Source organism: Nomia melanderi, chromosome 7 (assembly GCF_051020985.1).
Source record: "Nomia melanderi isolate GNS246 chromosome 7, iyNomMela1, whole genome shotgun sequence".
NCBI classification, from domain to species: Eukaryota; Metazoa; Arthropoda; class Insecta; order Hymenoptera; family Halictidae; genus Nomia; species Nomia melanderi.
The window spans coordinates 12,529,333-12,541,890 of NC_135005.1; the positions used below are offsets into that span (position 1 = coordinate 12,529,333).

General features: G+C 41.8%; 2 protein-coding genes across 3 annotated transcripts in view; one reads left to right on the plus strand and one right to left on the minus strand.

The window, feature by feature from the left end:
* Positions 1-1,404, minus strand: part of LOC116430478 (uncharacterized) — a 200,342-nt gene extending 198,938 nt beyond the window's left edge. For both annotated transcript variants that reach the window (XM_076368980.1, XM_076368981.1), the window contains exon 1: positions 1,025-1,404. The gene's annotated coding sequence lies outside the window, so the exon portion shown is untranslated. The remainder of the gene's footprint in view (positions 1-1,024) is intronic.
* Positions 1-12,558, plus strand: part of hiw (MYC binding protein highwire) — a 421,563-nt gene that overhangs the window by 209,446 nt on the left and 199,559 nt on the right. The window lies entirely within an intron of this gene.

The following is a 12,558-nucleotide window of genomic DNA, read 5'->3' on the forward strand; positions in this document are numbered from 1 at the left end:
ATTGCGTACGGCAAACGAGAAATCTTGTTTTTATTTAAACCTGTCTTTGTAAGTTTGCTAACCACCACGCCATTTAAAGGAATATTACATCTTATTAGAATTAATTACTGGTTTAATACTTATGAAATAATAGTGAGGTGTTTGAATATTTTGCATATAGTGGTATACCGTGAACTTATAAGTTGATGGCACTGAAAAATCGGTTTTCTAAGAATTAATCGGTACGCAATGTGTTAACAATGCAATTATTAGCGAACCTAATCAAACATCAAATTAGAGATGAAAACTATTCTCTTAAATCAAGACTCGAGTCTTTATTCCTCCGCTCAGCCAATGGCAAACGCAATATTTCCTAAAAATTAACCGGTACGCGATGTGTTAACAATGCAATTATTAGCGAACCTAATCAAAAATCAAATGAGAGATGAAAACTCGAGTCTTCATTCCTCCGCTCAGCCAATGGCAGACGAAATATTTCCTAAGAATTAACCGGTACGCGATGTGTTAACAATGCAATTATTAGCGAACGTAATCAAAAATCAAATGAGAGATGAAAACTCGAGTCTTCATTCCTCCGCTCAGCCAATGGCAGATGAAATATTTCCTAAGAATTAACCAGTACGCAATATGTTAACAATGCAATTATTAGCGAACCTAATCAAAAATCAAACAAGAGATGAAAACTCGAATCTTAATTTCTCCGCTCAGCCAATGGCAAACGCAATATTTCCTAAAAATTAACCGGTACGCGATGTGTTAACAATGCAATTATTAGCGAACGTAATCAAAAATCAAATGAGAGATGAAAACTCGAGTCTTCATTCCTCCGCTCAGCCAATGGCAGACGAAATATTTCCTAAGAATTAACCGGTACGCGATATGTTAAGAATGCAATTATCAAAAATTAAACGAGAGATGAAAACTCGAGTCCCCATACCTCCGCTCAGCCAATGGCAGACGAACGACGCAAGAACACCGACAAATATCCACGCGAAACAGGAAGACAAGTCGAAAAGAGACTCACCGTAGCTGACCCTCGAGCTTCGTCCACGAAATCACCAATAAGAGCTCGCTGCTTTCAAAACTCGGACACACTTCACGGCGCGCGCTCGTTAAATCGACTTCGCCGCGTGCTCGAGCCGCCGGCGGACTCGTTCTCTTCGTCACGCGACGCTCCTTTCTTCGTTCTTTCTTTTTTCAAAAAAAAAAAAACAGAAAAAAAACCACCACATCCAGCGCACAGAAACGATCGTCGGACCCGGTCGGAACCGTATTCCCGCGGCTCGCGTGAATCGGAACAATCGCGGAGTCTCGCGTGCCGCTCGTTATCGCGATTCAAATTTCCCGCTGGATCGAGGCAGCGGGAGGATCCACGGACGCGGCGTGAGATCGACGGTGCAAACGCATCGCGGACACTGCCGCGAACCGAGTTTCTTCGGGCCGAGAACCGGTGCCGCATCCCCGCCACGATTTCGCGGCGAGGAACGGGCCTTAAGCCTTGCCCACAATCACGCGGCTGTTTTCTAGAGAACGGACATCTCTCGAGGCTGGACGCCGCGACGCGCGGCGACTCGGAATCGTCGAACACTCGGCATTTAACCCTTTGTTCCTTGATTGTTGACAATCTGTTCCTTAACCCTTTGCACTCGACAGTATTTTTCATGAAAAATATTCATTACTTTTTAAGTATTAACGATTTTTCTCGCAACTAACACGATTGTCTTATATAAATTAAGAGACAAGGTTTAATATCGAATTGAAAATTTTATAAGTTTCCTGCGTCGAATCAGGTGGCGACTTTAAGGCCCTCGAGTGCAAGGGGTTAATTCGTATGTGATTTCTTCGTCAGTCAATTTCAAAGTCTAGTGGTATATAAAGGGTTGACCCTTTGAACTCGAGTGGCACCGTCCAATCACCGTTTGATTTGACCGAGCAAAGTGATCAAATTTAGAACTCAATATGAAATTTTATATGTGTCGATACATGGAACGTCAAAATAAACTTCTTGAGAAAAATATTCTCGAGTGCAAAGGGTTAACGCGTTGAACGCCGCAAAAAAATACACAAAATGGAAAAAATACAGTATTAAATCATTTTACTGAATTAGATTATCATCATTGCACGTTCATCAAACTGAATGTCACCGCAATGGGTAGCATTATTTACAATATAGAAATGTTCGCGAATAATCGTCGTTTGATCGAGTGAATCACTGTAATTCTCAGTACATTCCGAGCGTTTGTATCATAAAGACACCGCGTCTACCTATTGTCTCAGTTGAAATGTATAATTTCAATGGAACCTGATTGATTCCATCATAAAACCAACAATCTTGCAACTCTTATTCGAAATTAACTGTTAAACTAAACTGCTCTCCGAAGACGTGAGTTGATAACGGCAATCAATAAAAACAACGAATGAAAACACTTTTCAAATGAAATTTTAAAACTGGTCATTCGACCGGTTCACAGTGCGGTCAGCGTACAATCGGAAATTCGAGCAAGAATCGTCCGAGTGTTGCACCGTGCGCTCGGCTCTCTGGAATTTGTCATCTTGACACCAATTTTTTCTCGGCTGAGAGGTCGCTTCCATCGAGTACCTGTTCATTTCGGCCATAATTCTCTCGGCCATTCGAGTGTGCATGGCATCTTTGTTGTTTAACTCCCGCGTACACGAATAATTCAAGCGTTTGAACGTTCACAGCCGGTTTTTCCGTTACATTTCAGAGACGCCGGAATAAAGATAAATCGGGCTTCGTCCGTTGAAACGAAAATGATGCAGAAGCCTGATTAATCCCTGGTAAAATTCGCGTTTCACGGTGGACTAATTGTCGCACGCGCGTACTCGCGCCGTTTACCCCGCGAATGGACTATAAATTCTCGCGACGCGTTCGCCGGTTCGACCGCGAACGTGTTTCCCTGTTTTTACGGAGCTTCCGCGTATCGGTGTCATTAAAATTCCGAGTGCCGTCGATTCTTTATCGAGGCCAGACGTTGGCCGAACGGATTTAGGAGTAACTCGTAAATGGATTGCGGCAATTAGGGAGGTTTTCAGCGATCGCGCGACGGGGATCGTTCGGTTTTCCGTTGCGAACGGTATAATTCTCGACGCCATAATCTCGGTCACGCGAGGTTTACAAAGATGAAAACTCCGCCGCCGGTGAATTACAAGGCAACGCTTCGTATTACCTAATATCGCCGCGCGATAGCGGAATTGTGTAACGCGATGCGCCCCGCGATACATACCAATTTTCTCCGACTGCTTTCCCTGAGTGGTCGTCACCGGAGGGGAAAACGAAGGCAAAAACCTCTAACGGAACGGTGTATTCCGTGACGGCGTTCGTTCCGTTAGTTGAAATTCAAGTGGGACCTTCCACAGTTCGGGAGTTCGACACGATAGTTGAACTTCGGGATCAGCTGTTTGCTGGAATCTTCGGTTGCCCGACTTGGGCGTCTTCTTCCTCTTACTCCGTCTCTCTGTTAGACCCAGTTTCGAACGTGTCCCCTGCGACTGTCATAAGACGATTAGAATTTTAAATATGAATACAAACTTGAACTCGTTTCTAGAAATTCGAATTGTAGAAGAATGTAGCTGTATTCGTTATTTCATTATACAGGCCTTATTAGCAAGAAAAAGATTTGATATAATACATCTGGATTTTTCACGATTCTTCAGAATTTCTTTAGTATTATTATTAACAGTATTTTTATTGAACACGTTAATGCATTGATTGAATTTCATAAGCATTATTCGGAATTTTTCGAAAAATCTAATAATTGTAAACATCAGAAAATGTTGAAACATTTCTAGTGAAAAACTTCGGAGTGCAAAGGGTTAACCCTTAGCGCTCCGGGTTGTTTTGTAATGTATCAGCAAATGCAACTAATTTTTATAGTATTCCTGGCGAAAATGAGAAATTCTGTTTCTTCGATCTTTTATTTTCCTTCTTAGTGGAAAATTTGGATGTGTGAAAAATCTAATAATTGTAGGGTAGTTTCTTTAAGATTCATTAGAATATCTAACATTATTCCTGGTGCAATATTGGAGCTAGAGTTCAGCGTTTTAATAATAGACGATCATCGACTAAGTCGATTCGACAACGCGTATCCGTCCCCGCTTCTGTCTCGTCGTTCATCGAAATTCTCTCGTTCCCTAGTTGGTTTGTACAACTTTTAGATAGTCCCCGGTAAGATCCGAGGAGAAACGAATGTGTCTCGCGATGAGAGACAGAATCGAGGATTTAGGTCTCCTCCGGTGGACGACCTCGGGCCCTACGGGCGTCGACCCGCGAGATAGTCGGAAGAAGAGACACACGAGACGGTACAAAAGAGTTCGAGACACCGGCGAGAGCTGGGGACGCGCGTAGCTGGGCCGTATGAAATTGACACCGTGTATTACAGAGAAAGCTGACTCTGCGAGAGACGTGTGCTTTCTTAAGATCTTGAAACGTAGCCCCGCGGGTTACCGGATTTCAGGCACCGCGTGGATGAAATTCAGCCGGACGACCGACCGGAAACGCAGAGGAACGGTTTAATCTTCCCGCGGAATTGGACGCGGGGGCAGTTTTATTTTGTCGCAGCTGTTGCTACCAGCATCCCTGAAACGCACTGTTGCAACGTTCAACGTAGTTCAAAGGGAATCTTCGTTTTGCCTGTGACTTAGCAATGAACACATTGCGGACGAATGTCGACATTTCGGCGACGTGAAATTTTCATGTTTCCAACACTGAGTCGCGAACAGATGATCGAATTACTAAAACAGTAAGAGATAAATACGTAGTTCCTGTTTTTCCTATTATTTAAGCGATTGATGTATCATTTAGCTTCTGCTGAAGCTTTTATATATTTCAAATCTTCGTCCGCAAAGGGTTAACACATTGCGTATCGGCTACTTTTCAGAAAACTGAATTGTTCGGATGGAAATTTATATTGTTATGTAATGTATTTTAAATAGATAATCAGTTTGAATCAAATTTCATAATTTTCTAAGTACTATAGTAATTAGGAGAAGCTAAGTGTCTATATAAAAACGAGACTTCTCGTTGCCAGTACGCAATGTGTTAACATTAGGACTACCAAGTAGTCAAGTTGACTTTCTAACATCTTTTTATAGAAACTCCAAGAGTGCGTCGAGACTTCGATCGCTTGAAACTTAGTTTGCGTCTTACTATAATAGTTTCTTTAGAAATCTCTTAGAGAAGGATTTATCGGTTTTTCAATGGCTGTGAGAGAAGAATTTCGGAATGGGTCATTTTGACTCATTTGGTAGTTGCAGTGTTAATTCTACCGTGTACTCGGTTTATAGTTTGAAATATTCTAGAGAAAGTAGCAGCGTAGTGTTTATTTACAATTTATGCCGTTGTCAAATTTGAGAAGAAGAAATTTGAGAAGTAAATAGTGCTACGGAACTGAAAATGTGATTGAGTCGAAACAGATTGAACTGCAATGACAGCTTTGAGCATCCCTAAAACCCGCTGTTGCAATTTTCAAGGTAGTTCAAAGGGAATCTTCGTTCTGCCTGTGACTTAGCGTGACTGTTTTAACACTAGAACCATCGACCACTTAAACTTCTACAAATTTCTTTATAAAAACCATAAGCGTGCGTTTATTAAGGTTTCAATTGCGTCGTATTTCAGTTTTGCTATTACTGAATTAGTCTGGTCAATTTCTCGTAGAAGTATCTGTTTTCAGTCATTGTAAAAGAAATCAGAAATAAGTCATTTTGACCCATCTGGTACTTCTAGTGCCAATTCTTGAAATATCCTAGAGAGTAACAGCATACTGTCTAATTACAATGTATGCTATTGTCAAATTTGAAAGTGTCTTTGTCAAAAGGACACGATAAACTTGAAAAGTAAATAGTGGTATGAAAACGTAATTGGAAAACGACTCGAACTGCAATGACAGCTTTGAGACTCCGAAGAAACATTAATATCCAAAGCAAACGTTCATTCACGTTCGCTGAGAAAAATTGTTTCCAGCTGCAGTCGAACATTCTGTGTTTCGTCGTAATTGATCAGTCCGAAGTCTATTCAAGTTCTGTTCGTTTCGTAGAAGTTGTTCTCACATATCGAAACACCAGGGATATTGATACGATCTACAGGTTCTAATTGAAAGCCACACAAATACGGAGTGAGAACGAGATCACCTATCTGACAGTGGATCGACGAAATAAATCTGCTCGAGCCCACCACGCCCTACACGAGCGACGCCGGATTAACTGGTAATCGTCTACGACTAGAGCCGTGTACCATTAGTTTTCGAATTTCGAGCGTTGCCACTATGCGAAACTTCATCAAAGTTCGCGTGTTACGTGTCCGGGCCTTGTCTCGTTAGGGTAATTTTCTTGTGAACCTGGTCTCCGCTAATTATTACCTTCATAATTAACAGATCCCTCGATATCATTCCTATTACTTCAATATTCCTCTATCCACGTACCTATCACATTTAACACATTGAATGCCACGCGATTGAGCAAAATACTCAAAATGGAGAAAATATATTAAGTCATTCGATTGAATTGCATCATTATTACTGCACGTTCTTGTAGCCGAATGTCACTGCATTAGGTAGCCTTATTTATGATATAGAAATGTTTCCAAATAATCGTTTAATTGAATGAACTATAGTAATTTGATTTGGTTGGGTCACCGGTGACCCCCCTTGTTACAACAACGCGAGAGACTCGTGAAGGTTTTGAACATAACAAATATAAATATTACTCAATTATTGTGTATACGAATGAAATATCCTTCTCTTATCAACTATTATAATTTAAAGCAAACACAGGCATAGAATATACCTAAAATTTGTCTCTTTTCGATAAATTATTAACGACGAAGTAGTTGTGTCATAGAAATAAATAGGACATGAAAAAATTCATTCAACCCTTAGCAGTCCTATGTCGAGACTCGACATTCTATTTTATTGCAACCTCTACCTGTTTCAACAATTTTTTCTGTATGTATTTGTAGTGTCACAATTGTACCATTTAAAGGTAACATTTCAATGACTCCAAAATATTCTTGAATAAATAAATAGAGCGCCGTATTAAGGTGTAATTGAATGAACTAACGTCGACGTGAACCTCAAAGTGAGAAACCAAGGGTTAAAGATCATTCCATTAAAAGATCAAAGACGAAACACGTCGCGCAGAATTATATTAAATACAAAACGTCATTAGGTGTTTCACGTGTTCAACGCTTATCCACAGTCGTTAATTCGTTGAGCAGCCTAACGTCGAAGTATGCGAGCAGCCAAAAACTGCCTTGGTCCGAAAAATTAATTAGCGACGCGTTCCCTTCCGTCAACGGTTATTACCTGCCGGCAAACAGAAGGTAAATTTAATTACACGTAGTTAACGTTACTAGTTTACCGTAGTTCGCGCGTTTGCTTACTCTATAAACGCGTAAGCCGCAGCGGTCCGGTTAATTACACTGTTAGTCGCCGGTGCGATAGCGAATTTCTGCGACACCGAGTATGCCCTCCGTCCTAATTGCGCGCCGTATTGTACGTTCTAAAGTAATATTTCACCGGGACTTGATATTAATGCGACAGCGATACTCCTCGCAATCTCGACGTGTTGCATAACACAGCGTTACTTGTCATATTTGTCTTCCGCAATTACACCCAGTTGTCTCTGTCACCCGGTGACCCAGTTCCCGCCGGCTCCGGACGACGTCTGGCCGATGCAAAAACGGCGATCGCCGGGATGGATGACGGACGAGGGAAAAAACCGACGGTCCCGTTTATCCGAGACGTTTATCCCTGAATAATTCCGATGCGCAGTCTCGCGCCACCGTTTCGGTGAATTTTCACCGGCCAAAATGAACTTTTAATGAATAGTATAACGATAGACTGATTGTCGAGGATTCGTTTGTGTGAGTTTGAATGACGACGACAGTTATTCTGGATCAACGAATATGGAGTAAATTGATCTAGTTTGTTATTTGGAGACTGTTAACCACTCGCGGTACTAGTTACTCTCGTTACTAAGCTCGTGTAACATTTTACTATAGACAATTTGGAAGGAGTGAAAAATTTTCCGTTCTACTTGAAGTGGAGATTTCATTTGGAGATGATACATTGATAACAGCAAAATAGTTTGCTTTGATCTCTGTGTAATGAACAACATTGATTTTGTGAAGTTGGTCTAGAAATCATCGCGAGTCTTACTTGTCGTTGTATGGCAATGGGCTGACGGAAGTTGTTAGTATTCAGTTTGGAAATTGTTATTATCTGGGTATCACATGTGGTACACGTTAATTTTTTTAACAAAATATTTCTAAGCGACATATGGTCAAGAGTAGCCGTATACGTTACACAGCACCGAAAACGTCAAGAAACGATATCAAAATATATAAAATTTCAAGAAAACTTGAATATAACTTAATATTTTATTTAGAAAATCAGTACAGTTCGTAAGCAAAATGTGACCGAAATTTCCGTGGCGCGGAACGTGTTAGTAGTCAGGTTGTCCAGTTGTTTCGAAAGCAATGATTTAAAACTACGACCCGATTCTGATGTTTCCCTTTTGCAATGATTAAAAAGATAAATGCCTGTGAGAAGTTATTAAAGAAACCGCTTCAGGACCACGCGAACTGAATTGTAAATTAATTAAAGTCTCAGCAGGTACACTGTTGGAGTTTCTATAAAGAAATTTCAGAAAGTCAATCTAACTGCTCGTCAGTTTTAATATAAGAACAGGCATTAAAAAATATACAACGAACGAGGAACGAAGTTCAGAATATTGTGAGCTCGAACCGTGAATTATCGAATTCCCTGGCAGATTCATATAATTGTAAGAGGAACGATGAAAAATGGAAATGATTTTCAATGTTACAAGATTCACTAAACAGATAACAAACGTTCGAGCCCGACCGAAGTCGCGAGTAACGAAGTCTCGTCGTGTTTGATCGGTAGCCGGTATCTGCAACGATTTCTCCTCCGACTGTGTTATCCCGCGACGATTCAGCCGTTTCAATGCTTCCAGTAATTACATCCCGACAAGTTCCGTTCCGCTATCAGAATTTCACCGCATTCCGTTCGATGTTTTCCTACGTGATTTGGGAACAACCGTCCGGCATCATCGCATGCGAAACTCAATTTACCGGACAACCGTGCCCGGCAACGAGTCGCTCCACTTCAAATTCGAGTTACTTGGAAACCGTTTCTACCGGACGTCCCCCTTAAATTGGAGTTACCGGGTAAAGGTGGATTCACACTGTGTCCTCGAGCCAACCCCTTGAAGCGTCCTCAGGAGGAACTGGCGAACAGTACGTCGTTGAAGGACGCAAGTGCTTTAGAACCTCTAGAATGACTTCGAATGACCTCGAATTATTTCTAGTCTCTCGTTCGTTAGACGGTCTTCTCGATTGCCTACTAATTCCCTGAGAAATATGGACTTTTTAACTTCGTTTAATCTTTGTATCTTCTGAAAGGAACGAAGTGCTCTTGACAAACTTAATGTTTTACCTTAATCCTTAACGGAACATGACACTTTTACTTACTGGTTTTATTATTTATATCACTGGCATTGCTGTAATATTTGCAATTAGCACATTGCGTACTGGTAACGAGATATCTCGTTTTTAATAGAGCCTTTGCTAATTATCAGAGCATTTAAAGAAATATTCAATGTGATTCGAATTGATTATCTATTTGAAATATATTACATAATATATCTGAGTTTTTCTATGTATAATGTGAATTGACCTCACTGAAAATTGCCAGTCGCAATTCAGTTTTCCGAAAATTAACCGGTACGCGAAGTGTTAACGCGTTAAGCATTGCGTCAGGTCACTTCTGTGAATTTCTTTCTGCTCGTTGTCTATGTTAAAACTACATGAAGGCGTTTTTGCGAAAGATTTTGTACAAAATTTGTGTATTTGGACAGACACGGCTAGGAGACTCGAACTTCAAGAAACGTGTTCTAATCCTTATAAAAAATTGAAGTCATTCTAATCTCTCGTTAGGTTTATTGTTAAGGATTCGTTAAGGAGTATCAGAAAACTTCACCTATTCAGCTAAGCACATTAAGTGTGCTTATTTGTCTAAATATTTTTCGAATAGATTATATTGTCATGTTATTTTCAATATCATTAGTACGAAGAATCGTTCACTCTGCTCTCTACAATCTGTCTATTCCTTCAAATGCATTTCAAAGAAAATATCGTAATAATACAGAGTTATCGAGGAAAAAATGCAAAAGAAATCCGGAATGTAAAAGGTTAATACTAGATTTACAATCGTTTATTGTAGAGTTTGTTCTATTAGTCTCAGAAAGATTGATGATTTGAATCCTGGTAATTAGAGGTTTAACTTGTTGCCCTCTGACTTCCTTTCACATTTACTTTTCCATAATTCTGTATCACTTCAAGCGCTTTACTCGTAATGTACTCCGAAAGACAATTAGTTAAAACAACGTAAACAATTCTTTCACCGATACTATTAAAAATATAACAAGATACACAGTTAAAAAAATGTCGAGTCACCATTGCAAAAATACAAAAGAAATTCGAAGTGCGAAGGGTTAAACCGTCACTCGATTCGAAAGCTGCGAGGCCAGATGCGCTGCAGCGCAAAGGTAATTACACGATCGAGAAACGTTGGAAGTGATTTATACGCAGCAACAGCTAGCAAGACGCGAGAATGTAATCGTAGTGTCTCACGGTTAATCGCGCACAATGCCTGCCGTTCATACTTTTCCGTCGGAAACGATTCAGAAACGGAATCATCGGCGAACCTGCCGAACAGAGGTGTCTTTACCGCGCGAAAAGGAGCTGCCAACGATCGAAGGGCACGAGCAAAGTGACTTTCCTCGCGGAAAAGGACGTGAGGGAGCGCCGAAGCGTCTCGTTCGTAAAATGTTTACGATACCCGGTGTCCCTAGACTTTTATTCCCCCCGACGTCCACGGATATTGTTTCGCCGGCGTTACCGTTTCGGTATTCGCGGGACCGCGTCCGGGGATCAAGAGTCGCGCGAGGACAACCGGAAGACGCGCGGCGCAATAAGACACGTCCATTTATTATCTCCGCGTCCCGCGGAGACACGATGTTCCCGTTTTTATCGGTCCCCTCTCTCTTTCTCGCTGCGCTTCGTATTCCGCGGCGCGCCTCTATTTTCTACTTACCCAATTTAGCCGGCGCCGCACAATCGACCGAAAGTGAGACTATACGTATCGGCGATTTCTCTGCTATACGCAGTTGAAAATATCTGGAGCAATAAAAGGAGCGGAATATACGGCACCGGCGCGATGGAAACGCGATTTTGCGAAAGCTTATGTCGCGAGGCGCTCGCAGAAAGCACTCCGACAGAATATTGAACGGTCGGTCGGTTTTCTGCCTTGTGTGAAGATGATAAACTGATATCGAAGTGATCTTTATTATCCTCGCAACGATGTGGGGACTGAGAAGCTTCAATCAATCGATTTCTTGGAGCAGCGGATTGAAATCTGAACTCGGTTGGAGCTAGAATCGTAAACGAGGATTGTAGAATCTGAGGTTCTAAACTGAAGAACTCTTCTGAGAATGTAGATCTCTATTGAATCTGAAGTGGAGTAATTTTTTGAAAGTAGAAGGAATTCGGGAAGATTAGGAGAGTGTTCAGTGGAGTGTTCACCTTCGAGATCAGTGGACTCGATGAAGCTTTCCTGAAATTTTCATCATAATTTAAAGATTTCTTGATATTTTCTGATTTCTGTGAATTGTAATGGAATAAACCGTATTCTTTTTAGTTATTCAAGGACTTACTCGTTTCTTCGTTTCTCTAGGTTAGGAAGCCCTTCTCTTTATAGCTTCTAAATATGTTATTCAATAATTTCATTATCCAAAACATTAATTTCCTCAACATTTCTTTCCTACAGTCAGCTACATTGGCCTCCAAGCGACAAATAGATAAAATCCATCAAAACCCAATCTCGGATCCCCCAAAACTCAAGAACCGCCCCCAACCGAAAGACGTACCCCACTCCTCATAGCTTCTCCACAACAGCAGAAAATCAAAACTCAGGGATCAAAATCACAAATAAAAACCTCCAAACATCGAATCGCCCTTGTTCCACCAACTCGTCCAAGCCAGGCGCGCAACAGTTGGCTTCACAGCCAGATTGCAGCTGGAAAAACCGAAGACACTCGCGGAGAGGTCGAAAGGCGCCGGCTGTAATGATAATCGCGTACTCGTGGGCGTAAGGGAAGGACAGCGGATAAAAACGCGGGAGATCGTGGGGCGGGCGACGGGGGACGCCGAACGAGGACCGTCTAATTAATCGACGCTCGCCGCGTTATGCGGCGACACTCGAAATTGTATATGCGGCGTGTCGGTTTGTTCGCCGGCCGTCTTGCTCCGCGGAGGCGTCGCGCCGACGCGTCTCTTCAATTACGAGAATTAAAGTAATTGCGCGCCGTTGCCCCGCCACTCGAAGCTCCCGCGCCATTATCGTCTCTTCTCCCGCGAAGTCGAAGGCGTCTCCTGCCCCTATCTCGTCGAGACCGCGGTCATTCAGATCCCCGATCACCCCCGACCCCGCGCTCCTCTCTTTTCAATTCCCCTTTTATCGT